Source organism: Heterocephalus glaber, unplaced genomic scaffold (genome assembly GCF_053883595.1).
Source record: "Heterocephalus glaber isolate CG9 unplaced genomic scaffold, H.glaber_assembly_v1.0 deba00001555, whole genome shotgun sequence".
In the NCBI taxonomy this organism is placed as follows: domain Eukaryota; kingdom Metazoa; phylum Chordata; class Mammalia; order Rodentia; family Bathyergidae; genus Heterocephalus; species Heterocephalus glaber.
Genome location: NW_028258346.1, coordinates 3123985 through 3149364, shown reverse-complemented (window position 1 = coordinate 3149364; position 25380 = coordinate 3123985). Strand labels below are relative to the sequence as shown.

Sequence of the window (25380 nt, the reverse complement as noted above, 5' to 3'; positions counted from 1 at the left end):
TCACGACTCATTGGATTTTCATGAGCAACTCCCAGTCTTTTTAATGTCCTTCTGCCTGAAGAATAAATGAACCTCAAAACTAAGGCTGCAGATTTTCTGTGACACTTTGTTCCTAACTATTCATCTATATATCTATTTCATAAGTAATTGTTGAGCTTCTATCATGTCACAGAACTGACCTTCCTACTGCATTAGTTTTTATTAGAGCAATTGAAACCACAAATAACTACAAGGGCTCAGATTTTTATTTGTACACATAAGTGTGCAACAGATAACATAACGTACATGGTAGCATAAAGTAACCCACTTTCCTTTTCTCTGGAAAGGTTTTTCTCTATTCTGACAACATGCATTCTATATTTTTTAATGCTCAGTATATTTTCTTGCTTCTGTCTCCAGAAGGTATGTGGTAGACTGGTACATTCCACAATAAGAAAAGACCATGTACAGTTTTTAAATCATATTTTAAAAAATTCTCAGAGAGTTGTGGGAGAAATAAGGATTAGATGAACTAAAATTTAAAAGCAGAAGGCATTTTCTAGTCTGGGAAAATTTGCTGATTATGGGTTGTGCTCATCACAACTGGGATTGGTCTTTGCCTACAGAGTGAATCTCTGCAGGAGGAGAAGAAGAAACTAGCAAAGATTTCAGTACTCTTAAAGACCGGGGTAACAAAATTGAAGCCTCTTTCATATCTAGTCATCTTGTTTATAATGGGGGGGCAGGAAAGTCTGAAATTAAAGGGCTGACTAACCCTTTAATCTCAGACAGGAGTTGATGCTATAGTCTTGATGCCAAAATTCTTCTCTGGAAAATCTCAGTATTTGCTCTTAAGGACTTTCAACTGACTGAATGAAGCATCTCCTTTATTGAAAGTCAACTGATTGTAGATGTTAACTGCATCTGCAAAATACCTTCAAAATAACACCTACATTAGTGCTTGATTAAATTGATGTAAAAATAACTATTAGGGATGGAAATTTAAAAAGCTTCATAAAAAGAGTAAAATCATCCTCTATTGAATACTTTTAGGGAAAAGAGACCTAGCAGGGAAAAGGACCATATAGGGCCATGCTGGGAATTAGAATTAGCCTGAATCTAATTCTGCAACTCAGTACCGTCCTGGCTTAGCTTCCAGTTGGGAGAAAGTGATCAGGCCTTCATCCCTCTCCTCTAACAGAGGAAAGAGGAAGCCTTCTTGGTAGAAAATAATATTATTTAGACCTCTACAGTGTTTTCGTATGCAAGTCTGGCATACTTTAAAATATTTGTTGTGAAAAATATGAAAATATGGTTGATTATCCACAAATATTTCAGTTACTCATTTTGGCATACAAAGAATAAAGATTAATAAGTTAAACAAATGAAGAAATTAAATAAAAATTAATTAATTAATTAAAGAGAATTTCAAAAGAAAATTATAATTTATGAAAAGGAAACAGTGAGATCTTTCCTAAATAATTTTTAAAAAATGAATAGATTAATTCATCTGAATGATATCATATCCCTAAATCTGATACCTATTGTGGCTTATGTTTTTACAATATTTTAAGAAACATTTGGCAAAACTAATATGAGAAGTAAATAAGAAATCATAATAGACGATTTTAATATAGTTAAGTCAATAGCTGATAAAACAAGCAAACTCAGAATGGTACAAAGATCAGAATCACAAAATTGACAAACTTGGCTTATTTGATGAATTTGGAATACTTATCCAAAAATTACATTCTTTTCAAATTCACATGGACTGTTTACAAAAATTGACCATATCCTGGCCATTATTAAAATCTCAAAGAATTTCAAAGATTGATATTATATAGAATATGCTCTGACCATAATCAAGAAAAAAAAATCAGTAACAAAAAGGCAATTAGAAAAATTTCAATTACTTGAAAACTAAATATCAAATTTATAAATGATTCATACATCAAAAGGAAACTGAAAATTAAATATTTTGAACTGATAGATATAACACATTAAAACTTGCAGCATGCAGTTAGTGCACTGCTTAGAGTGACCTTAAATAGAGAGAAATAAATAAAATCAAGCAATCAATGATTTAACTTTCCATCTCAAGAAATGAGTAAAAAGCCCATCAATTCAAACTTGGGAATAAGTAGGAATTCATAATGAAGATTAAAGAGAAATCAATGCAAGTTTAAATATACACATGCAACAGAGAAAATCATCAAAACAATGTGGGCTGTTTGCATGTGTGGAAATATCACATTGAATTCCATTCATATGTACAATTAGTGCAAGCTAATAAAAAAATAAAAAGCAAACAAAAACTAAAAAGTTAGCTCCTTGAAAAGATTTATAAAATGAATAAATGTCTAGCAAAAGTGATCAGGAAATAATCAAGATTGAAAAGGAGAATATTACTATAGATCCTATAGGCATTGAATAATAGTAAAAAAGTATTATGAAAAACTTTATAACACATATGTAATTTGGATAAAATGTACAAATTGTACAAGTAAATATTATTTATCCCAATTGATAAAAGAATAAAAAAATCTGAATAGATTAAGATAAGGTTTATTTAAGAAATGAGATTAAGTATCAAAATTCTCATAAATGTACATGCGCAAAAATTTTTAACAAAATGTTAGAGAACTAAGACCACTGAAATATAAAAAGGCTAATATAATATAAGCAATGAATTTTATTCTAGTTATGAAAGGTAGATTTAACAGGTTTTTTTGGTACCAGGGTTTGAACTCAGGACCTTGAGCTTTCGAGGCAGGTGCTGGAACCACTGAGCTAAATCCCTGCCCCACGGTAGATTTAACATTAGAAAAGACAGCCAATGTAGCCTACTATATATTAAGAGCAAAAAAAGCTGATCATTTCAATTGAATGAGACATTATTTGACAAAATTTTATATATATTCATGATGAAAATATATGACAATGTAGAAATAGAAGGTTACTCCCTTAATCAAATGAAGAATATCTACAAAGGCTTATATGATATATCTTATTCAATGGTATAATGCTAAAAATTCATTCCTTGGGATCAGAAGTGTATTTGACATGATTCTGTCTTAATAAGTCACAAAATGAGGCTAGTTAACCTATATATGTTAGAACCAGAATGGTAGGTACTTTCTGGATGAAGAGAACCACAAGGCAGTTTCTAGAGTGCTGGCAATGTTCTAGCTCTTGATCTGGTGACAACTATATGTTTATATTTACTTTTTGAGCACTTATTGCCCTAGTCACTTACAGTACATGTGATTTTCTGTATACTTATAATATGTCAATAAGAAATTAATTTCTGATGAAATTTAAAAATTCAATTTGGGCTTAAAATAACTGGCACTTTCTCATGAGATAATTAGTTGGATTTTTTGATAGTCATAAAGTTGTTTTCTATCATATTGAGCATGTGCTCACTTTAGCAGCACATATTCTATCACTTTGAGCAAATTTTAGGGGGTGGGGAAATGAAAAAGATCAAGATGTGATTATGTGTATGTACCAGTTTCCCATGATAAATATATTCATTATGCATTGCAAACATATAATTTTACAAGGTAAAGGATCTAAACAAGAAAGAAAGGAGGTGAATGATGGACAGTTTGGGACCTATTTAGAGAATGAGTTTCCCAAACAAAACTTAGACGCTGGATGGGTCTATCATCAGTTTCCCCATAGCTAAAGGGTTTACCCAGCATCTTTTCCAAGCCGCAGACAGTGTAATCCTATTTCAAGAAACTGTCCTCGTGTGTGCAGCTGTTCAGCAACTCTTCAAGGAAAGGCCTGCTCAGCCGTCATAGATCTACTTCTAACTGTGCTGTCCTTGATGGGGTAAAAGGCAGGTGGGAAGGCCAAGTCTCTCAGGGCTCAACCCATATTTTGGGTTACGGCAGGAATGGAAGTAAACAATAGTCTCCTGTTTCCTCTGAGCAAAAAGCACAGTGCTAGGGCCCCCACACCAGCAGCCGTGTGCCAAGGATGCTAACTCTTAAAGCTGGCATCCAAAAAGTATTCTCCAAGGAAGTTTCACATCTGCTCCCTAGACCCAAACAAAAAAGTTCCTCTCCAAATTTCATTGTGCTTTAGCATATATTCAGGAACCCCCATGGCTTTGCAAATGCCCAGTGAGTCCAGTGTTGTGACTGCATCTTTGCCATGTTTGTTATTGACTTCTTATTTCCTTAGGATGAAAATCCACTCATGCAGTTTTAACAAAAGAAATTGCCTGGCTTTTCATCTCATTCTTCTCATTCTTCCAAGACAATCTCTTGGACTTCATTCAGTTTAGAGTCTTTTCTTCCTTCTCTGAAATCTGAAAGCATAGAGGAGTGATGTTCAGCTTATAGACAGCTGCTTTTACACACACACACACACACACACACACACACACGATATTTAGGTTTATAGTTTGAAACCCTGCACTTTGTAAAGATGTAATATTTGTACCCATACAAATAGCTTCTTAGGACTTTCCCAGAAACTTCTCTAATGTAAGTGGATCCAAAAATTTTGCATATGTGGTAGGATGGAAACCTTTGTATTTTCACAGTGGCATTTAGCAGCAGATGCAAGTCTTCTGAGCTCTATCTTGACCTATCTTTGGAGATAGAGTACTGTCTCTCTGCTGTAAACTCCTTTCTGTGACTGTTGGACTCCTGTCTATTCCTCTGATAGCCTTGCTCATTCTATTTCTTCTCTTTTTCATGATTCTTCAACTATACCGGTCTTTCTTTTCCCAAATATATCACAATAGTTCCAGTCTCAGCCCATTGTACAGTACTTGCTGTTTCCTCCACCTAAGATCTTTACTTGAGCAGCTCTTTCTCATCATCCAGGTGTCAGATTAAACATCATATCCCCGAGAAGATCCTCCTAGACTACCCATTCAATCTGTAGCAATTCATTCTTCAGTGTTTTATTTATTTTAATTCATTTACTTATTCTCTTGTTTATGGGATATCTATCCCTACTTTAATGCAAGCTCCATGAATGCAGGGATTTTGTCTATTTTATCCATCTTAAGTCCTCAGCACTGAGACAGTACCTAATACATAATCTATGCACTTGGAGCAATATGAGTCCTCTAAGTAGCAGATGCCAAGATGAGATCAGACACACAAGAAACTTATCAGGGGAAACAACTTATGAAGAATAAAGAAGAGGGAGCTGTTGTAGACCTGAAGAACTTTCAGACTGTGATAGAGGTCTTCACCCTGCGAAAGAAGGTGGAGAAGGAAGTTTGAGAAGCAAGTGCCTCAGGCCCCAGTTAGTTCCGAGACAGTCTTGGCCATGTAAAGGTTGCCCATGGCCAAGTAGCATGTTGGGCAAGAACAGCCTGGCTCCAGGGGCCTCACTATGCCGACAGTGACTAAGAGTGTTCCTGGGGAAGCTGGCTCCACAGTGGACCCAACATGACAGACTTTGGGCTACCTAGTGCAGGTTCACTTGAGGATGGATCTCAGTGGTGAACCTCCAAGGCCTTCCTTAGAATTCTAGATATACATTGAAAGAAAGAGGGGCTAAATGCTCAAGTGAATTTATTAATTCCATGTGGGAGCCACTTGCATGGCCTAATTGGATACACTTTTTTGTTGGGTCTCATGAGTAGATCTGCAGGTCTAGCTCTTCCTGGACATCACTTCAAGAATGGATTATACACTAGTGGTGGTATAGGTCAGGGATCACTTCTGTGCTTGATACCTTACAGTTAAGACCTTATTTGATCCATAAAGTAGTTATATTATTCTTGTTGCTTCTTTCTCTAACCAGAAGATAAATAGAAATGTTTACAAATGCTTTTTACTTACTTCCTACAGTATTTAACACATTGCTACGTGCATTATAGTTCTAAAGTAAGGATCTCAAAGGTCTACAAGAGCTAGGCTTGTTTTAGAAATAAGTGATTCTGGCGTGGTGGGGAGTGATAGGGATGTTGATGAGCTCGGTTGGGTTTCTCCTGTCTAGATGGGTGACTACTAAGTAGCTATAGCAGGTTATTGCCAGGCAGGAATACAGACTCTGTGCTACCAAGTCAAGTGATGCCAAAAATCTGGATTTTTATGTGAAATCTCCTGATTTTTAAGGTTTGGGAACTAATAAAATATTTTTTCAACACCCACGGGCCAACACTAGCACAGCCAAACAAAACATGCCTGTAGGATGATTTGGCCACTAGTTTATAGTCTCCATTCTAACCAGTTGATGGACAACATCCTAGATCTTTAAAACTCATAGTTGACTTAAAAGCTTTGTAGCAGTTATTCTTGGAAGTCTTCTCAGAAGGAGCCAATGACTGGCCATTTATGTCACTCCTCAGTATCCTGGATCCAGAGAGCGTGGAGGACAGTAAACCATAAATGTCTGAGTCACATATGTCATGGGATTCATGAGACAGAGGTGAAGTTCTCCATGAAATGTAAGGTGACAGATATCTTTTGCCATTGTGTAAGTGGGTCTGTCACCAAGGGCAAAGCTAAAGTTAAACAGATAGACCTCACTCCCTGCTCAGGGAGCACACAGAGTGCCCTGGAATTGGAGGATGAAATGAATTCCAAGGCAGAGTTCACTGTAAGCAAATGTTATGCTCTGGAGGTTGGAAAACCCAGACTTGTTGTTTATTTTTGGCACAAGCCACATAATTTGAAATCCTAAAGGGTAAAGATATGAACAAAAACAGAAAAGCTCATTAGTAATCCAAAATCATGGAGGTGGGTTAAAACTGTTAAGTTCCTTCAAATAACAGTTTTATTCCTACACGTATGAAGTATATATCCCAGTACAACTATGATCCCTTTGAACATGTTGATGAAAATACTGATGTTTAAAATAATGAATCATTTCTAATTTTCAGATAGGAATCACATCCTAATTCATCATTTGTGACAGCTTGATGATTCTCTGCTTGCCTTTTCAGAAGCATGAAGAGTTACAAGGTATTGTAACAGATCCAGGAGGATCCAGACATTTTCCGGGAATTGACACATAGTAGGAATAATAGTCCTTGGATTCATATATTTATCAACAAAATTGTTGGTGGTTAACTGCTTTGCCTTTAGGTCTAAAAAAGGCTTTTCAATTGTGCTACCATTTCAGAGTATATCCTTGTTCATATTTTGAATTTATGATTCCAACCCAACAAACTTGACAAATTGCCTCTGAAATTGCGACTGTTTCATCAATAGTTCTACAATCCTGAAGGATTTAAAAAATTGCATTCTGATTGCCTTCTTCATAAAGTATCCATCCAGTTTTAACAGAGACAACCACAATTCCGAAACAGCTATGCTTTGGACTTGTTTCTCTTGAAATTTTGGGTTCCATGTATTTTTACATTTTGTCAAATTGCATGACAGCATCATCCTGTCAATAGCAAGCACCCTGACAAGTTGAGTTTCTTAGTCCTTCAGTTCCCAAAGTACTTGATCTTAGGAGACAGCTTAGTAAATATCACCAAATTTTCCCATCTTACAGCATAAATATAAATGACCGCTGCCCATGCTGCTTTGACTGCTTCCAAGTATCTAACTGGTGATGACTGTGGAGATTGACTGGAAGAATAGTCACAATTGGAATGCTTTGCGCAACACATCACATGAGGGACCAGCCCATAGAGGTCAGGGTCCCAACCCCTGAAGGATGAGGCAATGGCAGCCCGCATGCTAGCCTGTGCTACTAACTGCATAAGCTATCAAAGCGTCTCATCCCCTTTGAATGCAGGTGCCCCGATGGCACGTGAAATCATCGTTTCTGAGTTTAGACGGAACTTCTCATATTCATTACTGGCATTAGTTAGTATTTACTGGCTCATGTATGTCAGATGATTCCACATACATATGCACATGCTTATGTCAGAATTGATACCTCTGCCTTTGAAAAGCTTTTATAACTCCCTACACATGACACAGTCCAGAAGGCGTCCTACAACCTAAACTCCTAGACTCCCTTTGTCCTTTCATTCATTTGACAAATATTTAATGAGAACATACTATACCCTAATGCCTAAATTTACCCTGTACTTGTTTTCAATTGTCAACTCCAATCTCTTTTCCATAACAGCAAAAAATAAGACAAATGGGTTTATTTTCCTATGGCCTTGGCAGAAATCAATGGAGCAATTATCTTCCCTAGAAGAATCCCCTGCTATTTCTTCAGTTTACTAACTTGTGTGCATTGAAGTGAGGGAGCTGCCAAGTGCAGCATTCTTTTTGGGGAAAAAAGTAAATCTCAGTTTGAAATCCTCTACATAATCATATTCTGCTTCACTTGGCAAAATTCTTTAATCTTTTAATTGAGACATCAATTGTTCTTTTTGAAGCTTTCAAATGGTAAATCTGGCATTTCTAAATGCTTCTTGCAATTGTATTTACCGTACATGTTCTACCATAGGTAGTATTTGTATAATCCTTTACCAAAATATTTTCTGGCTTGACTGCATTTAGCTGTCTGCAAACTACCTTTTAGTTACATCTGCTTGCTGCTGAACAGCTTGCCTTTGCTGTAACTTTGTGTTAAACATGACAAGCTATTATTGTGCTTGCTATTTGCTGCCATTTGCAATTGTCATCTTTTAAGACATGCTGTCTCCCCAGACCATTTTGAGCATTTGTACAACATGAAATGAAATGACTGCAAAATATAAATTGTTCAAATGTTATCCCTGTTGTGGCTTTAAGTGAAACATCTGGGTTCATTCAAAGCTCAGTTACTTTTGATGTGACTTTCTTTGCAATGACTAATGAAAGCAGAAGGTTTGGTCAGGTGGCATTTCCCACAAGTTCCTGGGAAAAGAGGGAATTCTTCCTCCAAGGGTTGTGTTTCTGTGCTCTCAAGGCTTTTAGGAAGACATAAGGGTGTCTCATGTTATTCTCCCCAATCTGTCCTAACCTACTGATAACTGAGGAGAAAAATGTCTATTGACAGAGAAGATAGGAAAGGGCTGTCTGAGGATGAGACAGAGTGGATGGAAGAGGAGGACCTTGGGGAAGATCTGGCCACCATCTTTGAAACTGTGCAAGGGGAATAGGTTTGCTCTGACTGATTTCAGGGTGTGGAAGAAAAGGTGTAAGATAAAAGAAGGAGATGCCACTTCAACAAAGTAACAGCACATACTGTGGGTCTTGGGTCAGAGATGACTTCCAAGGAGAAAATTTCTCTGCCACCCAAACTGGAGCAGACCTTCTTCCTTTGATGTTCTTTAAAAAAACTTTTGTTTTATTTTTTATCTTTTGATGTTCTTAGTCATGTCACCTTGCTGCTGCCTCAAGTAGTTATGAGACAGTGAGATTTTCTTGTTTATTATTTTTTATTGTCCTCCTTAATGGAAAATAAGCTCCATGCAGGAAAGGACCCTGTCTGTTTTGTTCATCCGCTTATCTCCAGAACAAGTCTAGCTACATAGTAGCCCGAGAGGCCCAGTGCAAGGTGAAAATGTGGGGTGCCTTCCTGAAAATGCAGGAGAAAATTCCTGCTAATGGTGCTAATGTATAAAACCTCATTTCCTGAATACGTTTTCTCTTCCAGCTGTGTTTTTTTTATTTGTTACTTAATGATATTCCATATTAAAATTTTAATTTTAATTTATTATTATTATGAAGTTTACTATTTGTCTTTATATTGTAAAATGCCAATTTAAATGTAAAGATAAGAGCATTAACTCAGATGCATAATCCAAAATTACACAATTCATATTTTGTAGTTCATACATACATACATATTTCATTCTTACCAGAACTGCAGAAATGTGTTGTGAGACTAATACAACAATTTTTATTCTACTGCTTTCTACATACTACCAACATTCCCTTCAGCTTATGAACAGTAGAGAAGGATTGAAAAGAACAGAAACTATGTGTTACCTATTGTTCTCTTTCCTTTGTCATTGTTGGGGAGCTTATGGTGGTTTGCAAATACAAGGAAGTAACATGAATAAGAGAGGATGTGAAAGGGTCTCTTGGTTCTCTAACTGGTTTTAATTTTTAAAAGTATGGCCTCTAGGATAGCAGCACCTTCCTCCTGCTTTCCTTTCTCAGTAGGAGCCCTAACTCCACTGCCTTTTACTTGCTTTTAGTCTAACCAAATGACCATGTATTGTGGGTCCCCAAACTGTGTTCATGGCTATGACTGAAAATGCTGTAAGTAAATGAGAAGGCAAAAGAAGTGGGAATATCTCCTCTCCCCATATGTATCTTTTGTCATCCCATTGGACTTTCTTACAAAACATAAATTCAGTGAAATTACCCAGGATTTCAGGATAGTGACAGTAGTGCACTAAACCAAATGTGGGCCACTTGCTTGCAAGGTTTGTACCCATGAGTCCAGTGCTGGTGTATGATCTATTTTCATGGAGCAGACAATGAGCACCATGAGCACAGAGGATGAGCACACACACCCCTACTGGATAGTTGAATGGGTGAACAATTCAGAGCTATGTATGAATAAATGAGGCTTTGAAATAAGACACCTCATGGTTCAGGAAAGAGAGGTGGAAAGAATGGGTCCAGTCTCCATTCCTGATAGAATTCCTATTCTTAAGCCTTCTTCAACTTCATCAATGAAACATTCCTATCTCCTTATAATATATCTCCCTTAATTTGGCTGATTCAGAAAGTACCAGGATTCTGAAGCTACCAGGCAAAAAAATTCATTTTGTGCCCTGGTCATCTATGATTCTTTCTGAATACTCTGAGCTACACATCCCTCTAAGCACACCATGATTCTTCTACCCATGCCTTTGCCCATCAGACCCATCCTTTTTAGAATTTCAGTGTTGTTCTCTTTCCTAATGAGCCAACTCCTCCTTCCTCCTTCAAAGCTAGCTTTCCTGTAGCATTTTTCTAAGTCACAGTTAGGTTAGCTGCTTAAATGCCATGGTATTGAGAAAAGTTGTTGACATTTCTGTCCTTGAGACCTTCCCGGGGACAGGATGAAACCTTTTCTTTTCTGTATTTCTGTTGCCTGGAACCTCCTTTAGTTCCCTGTTCTCTTCTGTATTTTTGTTGCCTGGGACTTCATATAGTTCCCTTGATCCTTAGCAGATGTCCCTGCCTGTTGCATGAGAATTTATTGTTGACTTACCCAATTACCATATGTGGTTAGGCCTGGGGAATGTTGTGTTAAGACTATTTTCAGAGTACCTCAGATACAACTTAAGTCACCACGATCCAGCTCTTAATACTCTTCTTCAAAGATGGTTCTTCATTGAAAGCTCTTTCTTACCATTGCAGGAATTACTGAAGGTAATAGTAGTAAGACAGAGAATGGACAGTATAAAGAAGTATATTGAAATGAGCTTGGAATTAAGGCACTCAAAGGATTATCTAGGCTCAGCTGTGCCCAGAGCACTTTTGGAACAAGTTATTTGTGAGTTATAGACAACAGATTACCGGCCATGACACCCACATTCATTCTTGAAAAATATGACTTAGTTCTAAGCCCTACACATGCATGAGGCAAAATCTGATGGGGAAGAAATATCTATCTATTGCAGATGCTGTTTGCAAGGTCCCCAGACGATCTCCTAAGCCGTCTGCATTGTCTGCTTTGCATCCTACCGGGAAATTATCCAAGGTGTTTAACATTATCTCTCAACATGGTGGTCTCCCTCCCCTGGCATGGTGTTTTGGAGGGGGTTCTTCCAGTGGGTCATTGTTTATCATGTATTTTTCATATCACGTAGAAGTTACTATAGAAATGAGTCCCACTGTCATCTAGGATACGGGTTTATTAGAAAGATATCTGAAATATAGCAGATATTGTTATGATTTTGGAAGAAAACAGAGACAAAAACCCCATATTCTTACAAGATGGGAATGCTTAATTGAGTGGTCACAATTTTTATTGGGATTTTTTTTCTTATTGTTATCAGGAGTTGCCCAAAAGGGATAGGATATTAGATCATGTGACGATGATGAAGACTCAAGTGAAAAGGCAAAAGATGAAAACTCTTTAGGAGGCAGAAGTAAGCCCTGGAATTTCTATATTTTTTTGAGACAGTCTTGCTACATAGTTCAGTCTGGCTTTAAACTCACTATGTAGCTCAGGCTGACCTGGAACTTGAAGTGATCCTCCTGCCTTGGCCTTCTGAGTGCTGAGATTACAGGTGTGTACTACCATGTACAGCTTGGCTTTTCTATCTCTTTGTTTCCCCATTGAAAACACAAAGTGATTCCATACTAAATGGCAAGAGAGGCAGGTAAGGCTTGCTTTCATTCAAATGATTGGTGGAAGTGCCTGTGGTGCATTAGATTTAAAAGTTATAATGTTCCAATGAATAATAAGGAAGATAGGATCATATATTCTCCTCCTCTTAAGTGGAAAAATGGGGGAATCAGTCCCGTGCTCTGTGGCTCAATGTGAATATAAAAATTAATGTAAAGATTGTGAGCCCATCTCATCACTGGATCATTTTCATTAATTCTGGGCATGTAGCTCCCAATCATACCACACTGACTGACTGGAGTGCATGTCAAATAATGTCTAAACCTTCCCCTGTTGCCTGAAAGTCTGAGCACCAGCTGGATGTAGATGTGTGCCAACACCAGCAGTCACAGTCATGTGAAACCCACCAATTGGGCACACGACCTGTCTATGTCAAAAGGGTGGTCATGCCTCACAATGCCTTCAGAACACGCAATAACTTTATTACTTAAAAAAAAGAAAAAAAAAGGAAAAGAAAATATTTGGCTGAAGGCAAGATTGCTTTTCGGAAGGAAAACTCTTTTTCCCATGCTGTATTGTGCAGACAAAACTTATTGCATCTCTTCTGAAAATGTGTCTGGAGTAGTCTTCCAAGATGATTAATAGAGCAAGTATTTCTCAGAGGGGTCTGACCTTTGAGAGCTCAAGCAGAAAAAAGGCTCTAATGGCTGGAGACGAATGGAGAAGACAGGACCACAGGACACTCTGATCTTCATGCTGACTTCTCAGCAGGACACCTGGCAGACTGCAGCACACCTGCAAGGAAGTCTCCAAGGAGCATGATACCTTTGAAAACCTTTTTGTGTCATCACGAAGCCCTTTACCTGGGAAAGATTTTCTTTCATGTGATGGAAGTGCTGGTCAGTGTGTTGTAAGTACAAACACTAGAAAGATAAAAATGTGAATGAGGTGATTCCTGCACCACACATTCAGCTCAGAGCTATGGGTCACAAGTTCAGAAACAAGCTCCTAAATGCCGTGCACATATTTCACTAGAGAGGAGAGGAGAGGAAAGTAAATATTTTAGGGAAAGGAAGCCAGTGCTTTTAAGGATCTATTTTTAAATTTTTATAACAACTCTATAAAGCAACATTTACGTTCCCATTTTACAGACAGGCAAAGTGGAACCTCAAGAAATTGATGAGTTCGTATACATAGAAGGTGGTAGCTATGTGAGAATTCAGGATTGAATGGGTATAATTTTAAATTCATTCTCGCTCCATTATCCCAAGCCATCCAAAGCTAGGGACGAAAGGTTAAATAGATAAGTCTTGGTAGAAATTCATTTGTTTAAAAAGAAAGCACACACGCCTGTGACCCCAAGGCTCTGAGAAGTTGAGAAAGGAGGATTGCAAGGTGCAGCTCAGCCTGAGCAACCTAGTCATTTACAAGGCCTTGTCTTACATTTTTAAAAAAGGACCAAGAACGTAGCTCAGTGCAAAGATTCTGGATTTGATCCTCAGTACTGAAAAACATCATATTATTTCTGGGCTTAGCCACCTCTGCTGAGTTGGTAAATGTAAACAATGTTGAATTTTGTTTTACTGAATGAGGAATGCTTGTCTCTGCCCTGCTTCCACTCTTACTCCCTACTTTTACAGTTCTTTCTTATGTGCCATTCTTTTATATTTGACTTATTTTTTGACTTATCATTGAGTAACTACTCTCTAAATTATCATGGAATCATGACTCTGTGCCAAGTACTGCACTGGACAATTAAGGTGCAGTGCTTGTCCAAGACTAGGTTTCGCCTAAGATGAAGCCTGAGCCTAAGGCTTACACACAGATGGTTTTTTTGAGAAATGATATCAGAGAGAAGAACCAGGGAGAAGGAAACAGGCACAGAGGAAAGCCAAGATGAAGGTACATTGTAGAGCTGAGCACCAGCACTTCTGGCTGGTGGTCAGTCCAATGAGCATCTTTTAAGGGGTATATAAGAGAGGTCAGAATGAGAAACGTTTACCCATTGGAGTGCAGCCTGCTTTGGTTGAAAGTTTCCACAATGAGCATAAACACTTGCTCACTTCTGGGTTGTACATGCATGATTAACAGCAGGTATCTGCAGCAGGTATCTCAGCCAGGGGAACCAGAGAAGCTGGTAGGCAGAAAGTAGCTCGGAGTGGTATAAACTTGAGACAGTCACTGTCAGTGGAGAACAGTTTGAAGCCTTGTGCAACTGGGCCAGAGCTGTGAGCTGAGGGAGGTGGTGAGCAAGATGTCAGTGTCGTGAGCTAAGTAGCTACAGTCCTGAGGCTCAAGGAAAAGCCTTCAGTTTAGTTAGAGATGCTTGGTGAGCAAATTAACAAACCACATAATTACAAATTTTCATAAGCACCAAGAGAAAGGTCAGGTTTAAGAAGAGAAACCAACAGGTAAACCTACCGCGTGTTGGGATGGCAAGGGAGGCTTCTGGGGATGGGAGCTGTGACATTCAGACTGAGACTTGCGAAGTTAGCAAGAGATGGCCAGGAGAGAGCTGCGGAAGGGCCTGCAGAGCAGACAATCTTTGCACAGCACTGGAGGAAAGGGAGCAACAGACGTGGAAAGAAGCCCAGCAAGACCCACCAGGGAGGAAACGGGACAGAGGTGTGAGATATACTGGAAAGGCAAGCAGCTGGGCCCTGGATTTCACTCTGAAATGGGATGAAAAGCCAGCGGAAGTGTTCTAAGACTTTTGAAAATTCCCTATGGTTTTTGAAATTACAGTCATTCGTGCTGCACAATAGGAAGATCAGGGAAGCTTTTCTGAGGTAGATGGTGTAGTCTGGGGAGGACTCAGACTAGGAGGAGTGACAGTGCCTAGTGTGAGAGTGGCAGAGCGAATTTGGGAAAAAACTTTTTCCTCCAGAGAATGTGGTGGCAGATTGAACACCAGGATGAGGAAAAAGGGGAAGTTAAGGGCAACTCCTAGATTTAAATCTTGAGCATTTATTCAGCCAGTCAACAAATCAGTACTGGACACTCACTAGATGGAGGACTGTCTGCTAGACACAGGAATTCAAAGATTGCTAAGACTCAACCCCTCGAGTGATTCAGTCCAGTAAGGAAGACAGAGTTGTGGACTCTGATATGGAATGGAACGTGCCGTCACAGCTGCACATACCGGATCACATCAGTCGTTCATATAATCAAGGCTACTTCTTTCCACCCATGTCAGGCGCCCTGACATGTATTCTACTAGAAGACTACTTAGCAGTTGTCCAGAACTTCAGGAAATTGATTCCTAGTGAATCAATTGCTCGTATGTTAATATTTAGCCTCTCAGCCATCGAGACATGCAGAGTTTAGTCCTGAGCATTTTCAAAAGCTAAGAGTCCAAGATTATGCACAGTCTCTTATTCTGGCTGGGAAGCCAAGGGAAACTGTATTAACTTCTGTTTCTGAGAAAAATAGCATTATAGTGAATCAGTGATGATGATTGCAGTGTGGATGTAATTGTAGGCATTGATTTTTCTCATAGATATTGTACTCCTATACCTTCTATTCAACATTCTAAAAGTGAGCGATATTCACTTAATATCAGCCAGATGGACTAAAAGTCTTAACAATTGTCCCAAGTCATGATATCATCCTGAAATTAATTTTTCTTCTCATTCAAAGACAAGTTTGGTAGTTTTAAATCCATTGTCACAAATGTACTCAGTACATTTATCTGAAGATAACTTATGAAAAACAAGACTTGAATCACTGCTTTACTGCTGATATTAAGGTCAAATCCAAGGAAAAGGAAAGAAAAGCACCAGAGAAAGTATGTAGGCTTTCTCCAAGCATCCCTGCCAGGGCCTTGTCCTGTGGCCCTGACCCCTGCTCATAGCCCTGATGTCCTCTAGACTTGGCCATTCACAGCGCTCTTTCTCCAGCAGCTGAGTTTGGTTCAGAGAACAGGTGACCCTGTAAAGCCCAGAAGAACCTTTCATAGGGCTTGCTAGGACCATTAGGAAAGGTGCTTTCCCTTTGTCTTTGATCTCATTCAGTGAGAGGTGTAAGCTTAGAGATGTTAGCAATCTCTTTGCTTCCATGTAGTGGAGAAGGGAGGAGAGGAGGGGAGGGGAAGGGAGGAGCCTGAGATCTCAAGGCAAGAGCTGAAACCTGGAGGTAAGGTTGCCTAAAGAGGGCACTTATTTGCGGGACCAATGGACCCATACTTATTTGTGCTTGTATCTCTTAGAACTGAGGAGGACTCCGCACAACTGCAGTGTGTTCATTTGCCATTGCATTTCAGTGAGGATGCGGGCTACCTGAATGCCATGGGAGAGTTTCAGTGTTATAAAAACTTCACCGCCATAAAAAATCAGGTTTTTGGCACATGCTTAATGACATGAGAAAATTTATATGGATGAAAAGTCAAGTAAAAAAAATCAACCTTATGTAGCCCAGGATCAGTTTTTTGAGCATGTGTGAAATATATATTTATATAATTGTATGAAGAGTACACTGGAAAGAAATATACTCAAATTTTATAAATGGTTAGCCCCATAGGCAGAATTTTAAATATTTTATATTAAAATTTCTTCTTTATATTTTTTTATTTCCCACATTTTCTATAGTACACATGAACTGCCATGTAATCTGGAAGAGATATTATATTGATGAAAGTCTGAAAACTCATACTTTAGGGTTAGTTCAAGATGGCTTTATGGAGCTCACAATACATCCTGGATTGTATCAAAGGTTATGTTTCAAAATGCTTGGAAGACTGAGCATTTAACTTCCAAGTGCAATCCTTTGGGTGCTTGTGTATTTTAATTCAATAAATCTTTACCTCTTTGTCAAGTGGACCTAGTCTTGTTGCACATTTAGTTTAAAGTAGAGATGAACATCGAACCTTCCACATGGAGCAAAAGCACCCAGTTATTCCTTCAGATATTAAGATAAGGGAGGAGTTCGTGAATGCTCTACTGATAGGGCAGTTGTATCATCTGGAGGTCATGGCTTCTCAATTTCATTTGACAAAAAGGCTGGTTGTCAAATTCTTAGGTAAACAATACCAAGTTCTTATGGGGGAAGAGCAAGTCAAACAGGAGATAACTTGCTCTTGGCAGAGAAGTATACACTTCAGAATTAGCTTATCGTATTTCCTAGCTCACGGTAAAGTGCAAGGGGTGGGGAGGAAAGGATCAAAGACTGCTCTAATTACTCTCATTTGAACAAGCAGAGTGAAATGAGGTTTCCTGAGGGTAATTCATCAAGTCATAATGAAAAGTGAATACATGATGGACACTTTTTTTTGGTCAGGGATTTAGTGGAAATTACCTCTGCCTAATGAAGGGCACTGTCATTGCCCTGGCAGAAGGTTCTCACTTAGGAAAGAATGTAAAGTAATGCAATGCCCAGCATTCAAAATAAAGCCTTAAGGAAAACAGCAGCAATGATCTGGCATTGCTCTTGCCCAGTCTTGGCTTCAATTCTTGCTGGTAACAGGAGGCTTGCGAGTTTCTCCGGTGTATTGGGTGGAAACAGTCTATGCCTGGTGATTTTCACAAACAAATGAATATACTCCTATTTCCAAGCATGCGATTCAGCCACTTGGACTCCAGCAATAACTGTCACCCATTTCAAAGGAACTGGTGTAATGCAGTCCTTATATCTGAGCTCAGATCTATTACGAAAATCAAGCTGCATGTTTTTCCAGGTGCTACCATCTTGGAAACAAGGCACAAGGGGACCAAAAAATGTGTTTTAGAACCTAATGTGAAAGACTCCAATTAGGCTTTTTAAAAATTCTAGTTATTGCAGGCTGTTTTGGCTAAGACCTGCATGTACTTAAATATCTCCCAACCCTTTATATTTGCTTCTCTTACTACTGATGTGCTATTTTAAAAGTGTTCAAAAATGCCATCATATTAAATATATCTTTGACATTGTAGTCTGGTTTGGCCTTTTTTTTATTCATTTCAGTGTGAAATTAGGCAATGCCTGTTGATTTTCAGTAAAATGAGTACAGTAGAATGACTAAATAGCAAACAGTCCAACTGTCAGAGGCTTTCTGAAACCAGCCCAGGAAAAACAGCAACATGGAATTAAATGCCATTCAGGGACTTTGAATCTCTGTCTATCTGTCTCTTTATGGTGTTCCATATTCCAGCCCAATCCTATTCCACCCCCTGCACACCCCCTCCCAATCAACATGAAAAGCAAAGAACAACTCTCCTGCTGAACACTGTTATTCTGAATTATATTTTTCAAACTTTTTGCCCAGTTAGTCATATGTCTAAAAATGCATAGAGTATGCTCTTAAGCAAGAGTGTGACTCAAAGTCTCACTAAATACTTGAAAAAGAACTTTGGCCTGCCCCGTCTCTGAGGAGGCTGGGAGTTGAGCCTGTATCAAACCGTGGTGGTGGAGTGCCTTCACGGACACAGAGGTCTCTCCTGAGGTCCAGACTGGATGGACTGGAGGGTGGGCGGCCCACTGGACACCAAGGAAGTGGGAGGGGTTGTAGTGTGGGAAAATAGGACACTGAAGAGGAGTCAACTCATGGTTGCTGCCAAGGGTTTCCTCTTCGTCTTCTATGGTAAACTAGGAATCGTTGCTTATCTCTTTTACCTCACCCTCCTGGTCCTTACTGGAGTCTGTGTTTGCTCTCTGTATGCAACCATATTTCATTCCATCTCCCAGACTGTAAGTCAGTGTCTTGATCATAAATCTAGCCCCTTCTATTACATTAGAAACGTTCCAGTTTCTACAGATCTTTTATAATCCTAAAATGATACCCAATTTAAGGCTTTGTCTCCTTTTCAAACCTGGATAGCTTGCCTTTACTTTCCACATTATTCATCAAAATTATCAGTCCCAAATAAGAGGTCATCTGCAGGTTTGCTGTGAAATAATGGGCTCGATCCTTTAAAAAGTGACTAAAAATTACTATATGATGTAAAAGCCCTTGAGTTTATCACATTGAGATCAAGAACCAATATGATAGGAATCACTATAGAAGAATTGAAGGTGAGCTAACTTAGACTTCTGAGTGGCTGTTCTTTTCTAAAGACTATCTTTCATAAATTAGTTCTGGTCTTTAATGATGCACATGAAATAAATGATGATTGTAGAAAAATTAGAATACATGGGTAAAATAAAAGAAGAAACAAATTACTTATAACTCCACCACTGGACCATTGATGTTCTGAGTGTACATCCCTCAGGACTTACTAGTAACACAGTATTTTATATATTTATATACATATGTATATATTTAATGAAGTTATATATACAAACACATATGACAAACTACCCTGAGTAAGCCAGGGCTAAGATTTAAATGGGTTTGGTATACGCTCTTAGGTGTCACCACTACCTGTCCCCAAATATCTATCTGCATTTACATCATTCACATGGAGATTAATGAGCCTTTTAAGAAAGGAATTCAAAACATGTCAAAAATCAAGGCTCATATATATAATTATGTCTAGTAAATTTTGTATATGTGTTGGAGGTAATGTTCACCCCATAAAAGCCAATATCAAAGAGCTTCTATGGGGCCCTGAGAATGAATTCATTCCAAGTGAAGTTCATTGCTTCAAACTCAGAAACTGAGATGGAAGGAAAAATTTGTGGTTCTGGGGTCAGGGTGTAGCTATAATTTCAATCTCCATTCAACCCACTATGGCAAAGGACACAATGAGCAAGCAGAAATAAGTGTTAGAATCTAGGATTCCAAATAACATTGTAGCTGTTGACACATTCCCTTCAAAGAAGCCCTACCTCCTAAATTCTCATTACAGCACCTCCTAGTAATGCCCTCAGATTATGACTCCATCATGGAATAATCCATTGATTCAATCCCTTTCCAAATGCCCCATTTCTTAAAATTGTTACATTGGCAAACAAAGCATTCAAGAGAGCATGCATGACATTGCTGAGTTTATCTTGTCCCCCTCCCCTTCCGCTTGGGTGTGCTCACTCTCTCTCCCTCTCCCTCCCTCCCTCCCTCCCTCCTGGCTGCCATTACATGAGTAGCTCTCCTCTGCCATACCCTCCTCCTTCTGCCATGATGTTTCTTCTTTGCCACAGGCCTAAAGGCAATGACTGTGGGCTAAAACAACTGAAACTGGAAGCCAGCATAACTCTTTCCTCCTTTAAGTTGTTATTCTTAGATATTTTGTTACAGAGAACTGACTAACATAAGTCTGCTTCTTAAAATCTAATGCATTATGACCAGCTGTTGGTATCCATAAACTATATTGTTTATACAGTATAGTTGGTATCCATGAAATATAGTCTATAGTGTGACTCAAAATGGTTTCAGTATATGAATTTTACCACAATTTACTTATAAACAGTGGTTCAGTGAATAATTTGTAAACTTTTTTGCCTATTCTAAATTATTCTATTAGGATGAGTCCCTAGAATTGGGATTGTGGGCCACATGGTGTGTGTATTAGACGTGTACCATATGTGTACTGGGAAATGTATCCTCTAGAGAGGCTGAATCAACTTGCTTTTACCTGCTTAGTGAAAGAGACATAAAATGTTATTTGAAAAATTCCTTTAATCTCTACCTTACATCCTGGATGGAGCACCCACTGTAGATAACATGGTGATATTAAACCAAATGGAGCCATCTACAGTTTGGAACAATGTGGTAAGCACGACTCTATGCATAAATCATTAATTTTGGCTGATTTTGTTCCTCTTCACTCAGCAAGCCAATATCTAACTTGGCTACTCCCTAGTACATATATATTCTTCAAGTACTGCATTTTCCTCCTACTTAGCATCATTTTTTTCTAAAGTATTTTACTTTTCCCAAGATGTATTTCACCTCATGTTTCTAACCTTTCTGAGCATGCCCACTTGCAGTGTGAATTCATTCATATCTGAACCACTGTAAACTAATGTGCTAAATAAAAGCTTGAAAAATAAAACCATTATAATCATGCCCCCAACACTATATTTACTCCTTCTTTGCTCTCCGGTTTTGTTTTTTTTTTTGATAGTTTATTTTTTCTGGTTTCATCAATATTCTCTGTTTTTGCTACCTCTGTTTATTCAATTTTAGAAATATATTTTTAAGAACACACTGTAATTGAAAAGAGGCAGAAAAACAAAATGGGCTGAAGAATACGCTGTGATTGTAAACTTTATCTTCTATCACTTGGCAAGGTTGTAACAAACAACAAAGCTTACATAAAAATAAATAATGTCACTCTTATGGATTGTGAGTATAAATTGATATAATACATGTATATCCTTTAAAAGCATTTTATATGTATAATTCTATCTTTATGAATTTATCTGGAGAAAACAACTGACCAAGAATGCAAAGATTTATGTGAAATTGTGTTTATTGTAGCATTACTTATAAGTAAAAATTAAAATACACAGACCATTGAATAATAGAAAATTGTTTAAATAAAATAGGGTTCTATGTGCATATGGAAATACATGCAGTAATTAAAAATGATGCCTTAAAATTTTATGTTAGCATTAATGAAGGATCACTGACATAAAGAGTCATTGATATAGAGCTATGATGGTGAAATTTTAGAGCTTTCAATGATAGAGTCCACTGTGGCATAAGTGCCATAGGTTTGCCATCACTGGTATAGAGTGATCCCATCTAGAAATGAAGACATTTACATTCATGTACCCTGAGTAGAAAAGGTGGACCCCATTTCTGCTGATACACATGCTTAGCATGGGAGAAAAGGACACCAGAGAGAAGTGTTAGGGACCCTTGTCCCTGGGAAAGGAAAAGGAGAAAACAGAGAAGGTCTCTGCCAGCCCTGGTTAGCCTTGAGGCCTGTAGAGATGAGGACATCCTATTCCATTCCATCTCAAAGCAACATAGGCCTCTGAGTGTGTTGGGAGTGGAAGTTTGGAGTCCACACCTAAGAAGGGACAGCTAGAGAGAGCAAAGCAACACAGGGCTCTGAGGCCTGGAGCCTGTTGTGAGTGGAGGTGCTGAGTCCTCCCAGGAGGAGCTCAGCAGGGGACAGCACTCCAGGAAGAGCAGTGGGGCCCTGAGGAGCACTGAATGCAGACAGCTGGTTGCAGGAAGAGGAGAGGCCCCCGATGAAGCTGCCATAAGGGCATGTCTTTCTTTCACTCTTGGCTCTAGCGGGTCATGTGGCCCCTGTAACAAAGTCAGCAGGAGGGGAAACACACCCCTCTTCTTTAGTGGGCATGTGGCAGGTAATGGCAAATGGCAAAGGACACGGATTTAGAAAAGGGTACAGAACTGAAATCATTATCGCAATTGATCATACCTGCATTTTCTCACATTTTAGACTATAAACACATAATATGTGTGTATTTGTGGTCAGAAAAAAGTAGTGTGGTAGATTGTGACACTAATGATCCCCAAGGAACCAGGTCTCCAGGGGCTTGTGCTTGGGATTTATTATGAGGTGCCACAAACTGGGTGGCTTAAAATTTAAAAAAATTTAAAAAATTATCCTCTTCACAGTTCTGGAGGACAGAAGTCTGAAATCAAGGTGCTGACAGGGCAACACCTACTCTGAAATCTTTAGGGGTCTCCTTCCCTTGTTTCTCCAAGCCTCTGGTAATTCCAGGCAGCTCTTGGTTTGTAGTGGTCTAGCTTTGATCTCTCCCTCCATTTACACATGACCGTCTTTCCTCTGTGTCTGAGTCTGTCCTGCAAAGACACAAGTCATGGGTTTAGGGGCCCACATTACTCCAGTACAATGTCATCTTAACTTGATCATGTCTGCAAAGATTCTATATCCAAATAAGATTACACTCTGAGGTAATGGGGACAGGATCCAAAATTCTCTTTTTTGAAAGACACATGTGAGCCCATAGCAACATCCTTTGTCACTTTCTCCCTCACTGATTCTGGGCCATGTGACTTTCTTTGGCCAAAAGGACAGCAATGGACTTATCACAGGAAGGGATCATCCTGGCATTTGGCTTCCTGAGGTTCTGTCCCCTCTAAGTGAGGAAGCCTGGTGTGTTAGTCAGCTTTCCATCATGACAACGAATCCCTGAGATACTCAATTTAGAATCAGCTCAGGCAAGATTTGCTTTGGCTCAGTTTGGAGGCTCCAGTCAATGATCAATGGCCTTATCACTGTGGGCCTCTGATTGGTGAAGCAAAGCCATTCCCTTCATGACCAGGAAATGAAAAAGAGAAAGAGGAAGACATCGAAGTCCCAATGTTCCTTTCGAGTGCATTCCCCAAATAACCTAAAGACTACCCACTAGATCCTAAATCTTAATGTTTGCCCTATTTCCCAAAAGCACTAAGCGGGGGACCAAGCCTCCAAACCTTTGGAGGATACTTAAGATCCAAAGTATAGCCCAGTATAGCTTCTTTGAACATGAAAGAGCCCCTAAATAAGTAAGGACCAGCTGTCACAGGTGACCCAGCTAAGCCAATGCCTATCCCATTGTCCTGCTGCGTGCACTCACATGAGTGTTGCCAAAACGAAGTCACAGAGCCACCCAGGTGAGTCACAGAGCAGTGAGAAAACATACATTTTTGCTTTATAGGAGTCACTGAGTCTTGAGTTTACAGTAATTGGAAACTGTTAAGGGTACTTGTTTGTTTTCCTAAGGTCTAGACCAGTGACAGTGAACCTTTTAGGCTTTCAGTGATATAAACAGTCCCCTGTGGCACATGTGTGCCATGGGTTTGCCATCATTGTTCTAGACCCGATTAGATTTGTGGTTCCCCACCTCACCAGTTCCAAATAATCGGTTTTATTGGAATTGAAGAGAATTTCACAGATAATGCAGTCTGACGTCATCATCTTGCAGATAAGAAAATTGAGACACAAGAGCTAAGATGTGGTACAAGCAGCACCATTCTGTGGACCTTTAGCTCTATATTTTCTTGACATTTCCACCAGGTGACCTGCTCTAATATAAAACTACTGCTCAGAGGGTGAAGCTGGCTCATCGTCACACAGTGTCAGTATCAGAGATACAAAGCAGATTTCCTAACATCTCATCTGGTATTGTCTTCCTTTGGGGGGTGGTGAGTATACAGTGTGTGTCATTTACTCACACATTTACCTAGCTTTGTCCTATGAAGTGTTATCTTTGTCCCAAGTAGGGCTCAAGGAGAAAAAGATACCATCCCTTATCTTTTCTAGTTCTGAAGCTTTCCTCTTTCTTGTTTTACTCTCCCTTCCTAAATCCCCTAGCCCTGGAAATATGAGTAAGAATTCCTACCCCTCCGCATCAGCCACCACTTCATGCAGGATGGATTAATGAGGTTATGTCTCCAAAGAACTTCGAGTTCCTTGGAAGAAAGGCATCAACATGCAAAGTGGTGGTTGTTATTGCGATTACTTCACTGAGTAGGGTTTCACAGCTGTCCTGATGGAAAAGGGGCCAACAAAACAGAATGCCAGTTTCCCCCAGCAGAGGAGCAGCTGGAATGGATTATAAATGAGACCTGTGTGCCCAGCTCCCTTTTTCATCAAAGCCCATCAGCCTTTCCCAATGCCCAGCTCTGCTCTTGACAGCCCAGCAAGCTCCCTGAGCCAGACAGGTGTGGGCAAAGGCACTATCTCAGTGCCACGTGCATAAGCCTGCTTGGCAAGGCCAGCAGAACCCTATATTCTGAACTGGGGCCAACCCATTACCAGTGCTCCGTAATGCAGTGGATTTCTCCAGTGGTGATTTGGGGTAAGTAAAACATTCTCATTGCTCAAACTTCCCTCCACTTTATAGGGCAGGAGGGATGAGGGAGAGAGAGGGGAGAGGGTGTGCAGACTGAGACAAATGTCACATTGCCAGCACCAGAACACTTCTTCCTACCCTTCTTGGCTCCTTTTTCCTTCCTCTTCCTCTCCTTTCCTGCCTTCTTACCTTCCTTTCCCTTTATCATATATTCATTGAATTGATCGAATATTATGACAGGAATCATGTTAGGTTCTCAAGAAATAGCTAAAGCAAGACGCAGGCCTTGGCGTTTTGAGAAATGGTGATGGTGAATGAAGCAGAGACAGACTAATGGACAAAAACAATCAGAGGCCATTACATCTTTCCAAACCCACATTGCCATGGCAAGTATATGGTGCCGGAGTAATACACAGAAGAGCCACTCATCCAGGTTTGGAAGGGTCTTGGAAGGCCCTTGAAGGACCAACTAGGGATCAGGCTAAGTGTAGGGAAAACGGAAGGGATATTACAAGCATCCAGTGTTCCATTGGTTCTGCAACAGTGTAAAAATTACCAGTTTCATGTGTGTGTAGAAAAAAAGAACAGACTATGAGTACTGTAATA

General features: G+C 39.2%; 1 long non-coding RNA gene across 5 annotated transcripts in view; it reads left to right on the top strand.

The window, feature by feature from the left end:
- Positions 1-25380, top strand: part of LOC147824065 (uncharacterized) — a 93461-nt gene that overhangs the window by 2778 nt on the left and 65303 nt on the right. For all 5 annotated transcript variants that reach the window (XR_015442843.1, XR_015442841.1, XR_015442840.1 and 2 more), the window contains exon 2: positions 6839-6920. This is a non-coding gene — a long non-coding RNA (uncharacterized LOC147824065). The remainder of the gene's footprint in view (positions 1-6838; positions 6921-25380) is intronic.